The following is a 4,435-nucleotide window of genomic DNA, read 5'->3' as shown; positions in this document are numbered from 1 at the left end:
GACTTCAATATCAAGATTCTAAAAGTAGATAGTCAATCTTGAAAGAATTAAATAAAGATTAGTATGCTTAAGAAATCATTAACTTTCAAACTCTTACAGACTTCTATAAGTGTAAATAAAGACTTAATATATAAAGGCTTCTACATACAACTCTGAATATTAAATGATTATTTAATTAAGCTTAAGAGTATACAGAACAGTGATAGAAGATATTATATCTCAGTTACTCATATATCTGCACTGAAGAATGATAATGCATATATTATGAATTGAGTGAACTTAAATATCTATACATAAGCAAGAGTTTCTACTGTCTGAACAGAGTTCTGAGTTTCTGATATCACTTCTGAAGAAGTCACTGATTGATATTAATAAGAGATATGTATTAATTATAACTAATCAGAATATATCACTTTCAACTACTGATTAGTCTATATATTCTCTTATTCAAAAGAAAGATTAATATCAGTAGTTTGTATCAATCACATTTCATTGAAGAAAGATTTGAAAGATAACTATGAGAATACTCTGATGAAACAGGGAAAAGATTGACTTCTATTGAAATTCATAAACAGAAGCTTGAAGAGATTGAATGATAATAATTTAAAGAGAAAATAATAATGAATGTGATTCTTGTATCTACTGTAATTAATAATATATATAATATGAAAGCTATGATAGACAGCAGTCTATATTACTATGCAATGATTAAATCTTCAGTGATAAGATATTATAATCTTTCCGTGTATTCTCATATTAAAACCCTGACTTCTTGCAGGATTTGATGATTCAAAAGACATTCACACTTGTTATATAATAAAACTAAACATAGATATCAGAGAATATCAATATGAAGATACTTATATATACAAAGTTAATAATCTTGACTATAATTTTATACTAGAACTTGTCTGACTATCTGAATAAGACATCTTATTAAATACTTAAAACAGAAGCTTAATATTCTCTAATAATAATAGAATTCATAAAGATAATATTCATAAGACTATGAATCTTACACAGATCTCTGTCAATACTATTATTATTATTATTCTTCAATTATAGATGTATGCAGTCAGAGACTATGACATCTACCTGAGAACTTTAGTTCTCAGGGTTTTTTCTATGTCTGTAAAGTTAACTATTATACATTCATCAATTTCAGATATGCAAAATCAGAAAATTCCAGCCCAGAATACAAAAACTGTTTACAAATTGCAGTGTTTTAACATCTTTTGATACTTTGAAATCATTTGACAATATCATGATAAAAGAAAAGAGAAAAAGAACACAGTCTCAAAGATAGACACATTAAACAGATAGATAGAAAGAAATTGAAAGAAAAAGATAAAGAAAAAGATAAAGTAAAGAGAGACTATAACAAAACAAATTATTAAAAGAGAGTGTATAGCTGTTTTAACAGACTATATCTGATTGATTTTCTTCTCTTCATATTCAGATAATTCTGAATTTAGTCATTTTCTTGTAGCTGCTTGAGTTTCTGATAGAAAGTCTATTAAGTATTTAATTTCTGTCTCAGTTGAGAATAAGAATCTTATATTTAATTGATTTAAATCATACTTCTCTTTTAATCTGACTCTGAGACTATTATGTAATGCACAGTGTATTACAATATACTCAGAATTCTCATTTATATTGCAGAATGAGCATTCTATTGAGTTAAATCTATCATTAAATCTTTGTATATAAGATTTGAAATAGCCATGTCCTAGTTTCAGCTGTATTATAGATGAGAATATTTTCTTTTTACATTTAATTAAACAAGATTTTCACTTGGGTTTTGTTTCAAATCTTGAATAATGTATACTCTTCTTTTATTTCTATCAGCTTTCATTTCACTTGTCTAAACAAGATTCTTTTATTTTTCTTCTTATAAAAGACCAGGACATAATTTTTTGAATAGATCTGCTTAATTCTGCACTCTTTTTTACAGCTGAATCAGTCAATTCATTGTCATGAATATTCATATAAGCAGGAACTTAGTGCAGATAAATTATCAGCTTTGATATTCTTCTCTTTTGAATTTTTAAAACAGAGTTTAAGATCAGTTCAAGATTGATTTGATTATTATGAATCTGACTATTTCTAAGTCTTTTTAAAGCAGCTTGACTATCAGAGAATATTCATATCTCTTTCAAATAATTTCCTCTTTTATAAGATTTTATTTCAATAAGTTTGAAAGCTTTTACTATTATAAATAGTTCTGTATCAAAGACTTCACATTCAGAGTCTAGATTTCAGAAATCTGAGATAAAATTAATATTATCTTCAGTATAAGCAATGTCTGTGTCTAATCTATTTAAGTTCTCATTTTTTGAGTCATCTGAATAAATCAGAATAGAGTCTTTTATATTGATTGTAGAAATTCTCTTCAAATACTGTTCATATTCTTTCTCTTTTGATAGTTCACTTATTTGTAAGTCTATAAGAGACTACAGGTGCTAGCCACCCGCAGGATGCATCTTAAGCTAATTACATTTAACCCCCTATAATTAACCAACCACCGCGTCCATCCTCTCAGGCCAGCCACTAATTTCCAGGGGCGTTAGTTAGTGGCTGCCACCGCCCACTTGGTACACACCAAGCTTCCGGTTGCTGATCTCGGCCCCATTAGATGCCCATAGGCCTACCAATCAGCCGTCGTGGCCTCGCCCCGTGTTAGGGACTAACCATAGGCTCGATGACTGCAGTCCTCCCTGCCAGTATTAGGGCTTGGCAGGGAGCTTGCAGGCTCTAGCCTATCAGGGTGCCCTGCCTAGGGCCTAGATGCGCGTCTAGGCCTGCTAGTCGGGTGGTTTTCAAAATCATTCCCTGTATTTGGGGGGGAGCTAGGCTCCGATGACAGCCCTAGTTAGGGACTCGCTTAAGTAGTGTATAACCACTACATTAGGCTGGCTCTATATCGTTAGAACCCTGACAGGTGCACAGTAGGATAGTGGGACATTGGCACCCCATGCCGGCCCTGGTGGGTGTTCGCAGGATCTCGCTTAACTAGTGGCTTGGCTTGCAGTAGGGAGTTCTACCCCGCACCAAGCCTTACTAATTAGGCTCAGCCCCTATTACATGGGGGCTTTCATGGGTAAGAAGTGGCAGGTGCCAGCGGTGGGATTCGAACCCACGCACCCCTAATGTGTGCGGCCTTGGTTACCAGTCTTACCAACTGGGCCACGCTGGCTCTCTGTCAATACTTATAAAATACTCTGAAAAAGAAGTTATTAATGAGACTGTCAATAAAGTCACTGATAGTAGAATTATAAAGTAATCTATTTTATCAGTCTGATCAATATTAAGAAAGCTTTAGAGAAGTTATTCTGTACTATAATAACAGATTCTTATACAAAATCCTCTTAATAATATTATGAATATCTAGATATCTTCTGATAAGATAATATTAAAAATATACTTCTCTTATAAGACTTAGAAGTGAATCACAGTATCAAGTTAAAAAAGAAGAATGATAAAGACTCTGAGTCACTATAAGACTCTCTTTATAATATATCTCAAGATAAACTTCTTCTTATTTGAAAGATACTTAATAATCTATTGAATAAGAAATTTATATATATTAATAACTCTTCTGCTGCAGCTTCTATTCTCTTTGTAAAGAAATTAGATAAAGAACTCTAATTCTGTATAAACTATTAAAATCTGAATAGATTAGTAAAGAAAGATTATTATTTCTTATCTCTTATTAATGAAACTCTAACATATATCAGATAAGCTTAATAATTTATAAAGTTAGATATCATTACTGCATTTCAGAAGATTTGTATCACTGAAGAAGATAAATAACTTACAGTATTCTGAACATGTTATAATCTCTTTAAATAAGTAGTTACACTCTTTGAACTAACTAACACTCTCAGTATATTTCAGAAGTATATTAACTAAGTACTTTAAGATTTTCTTAATAAGTTTGTATCTATATATCTAAATAACATTCTCATCTTCACTGATAAATTCAGAAAGAAATATCAGAAATATTTACAGAAAATATTACAATAATTATAAGAAGTAAAACTATTAATAGATATTAATAAGTATGATTTCAAAGTCAAGAGTATAAAATATCTAGGTTTTATCATAGAAGCTAATAAGAAAATTTAAATGAATTCTGAGAAAATCTTCATTATTCTTAAATGAGAAGCTTCATATACTGTGAAAGATATATAAAGCTTCATCAGATTTACTAATTTTTATTAATAATTTATATAAAACTTCTCAGATATTATAAGATCACTTACAGAACTTATCAAGAAGAACTCAGTATTTCAGTAATTAGTAGACACTGAAGCTGCATTTACACAGATAAAGAAGATATTCATTAATACTTCTCTGTTAATAATATTTATTTCTGATTATAAAATAGTTATTAAAGTTAACTTCTCTGACTATATCACAGAAGAAGTTATAT

At 30.1% G+C, this 4,435-nt stretch overlaps 1 pseudogene across 1 annotated transcript; it reads right to left on the bottom strand.

Annotated features, from left to right (window-relative positions):
• Window positions 1-3,115: 3,115 nt before the first annotated feature.
• BDBG_17579 lies at window positions 3,116-3,196 on the bottom strand (annotated as a pseudogene). The gene has a single exon. The product of its transcript is annotated as a tRNA-OTHER (tRNA).
• Window positions 3,197-4,435: the final 1,239 nt, after the last annotated feature.

This window comes from Blastomyces gilchristii, assembly GCF_000003855.2.
Source record: "Blastomyces gilchristii SLH14081 genomic scaffold supercont1.17, whole genome shotgun sequence".
NCBI classification, from domain to species: Eukaryota; Fungi; Ascomycota; class Eurotiomycetes; order Onygenales; family Ajellomycetaceae; genus Blastomyces; species Blastomyces gilchristii.
This window is presented reverse-complemented; position numbering and strand designations above follow the sequence as displayed.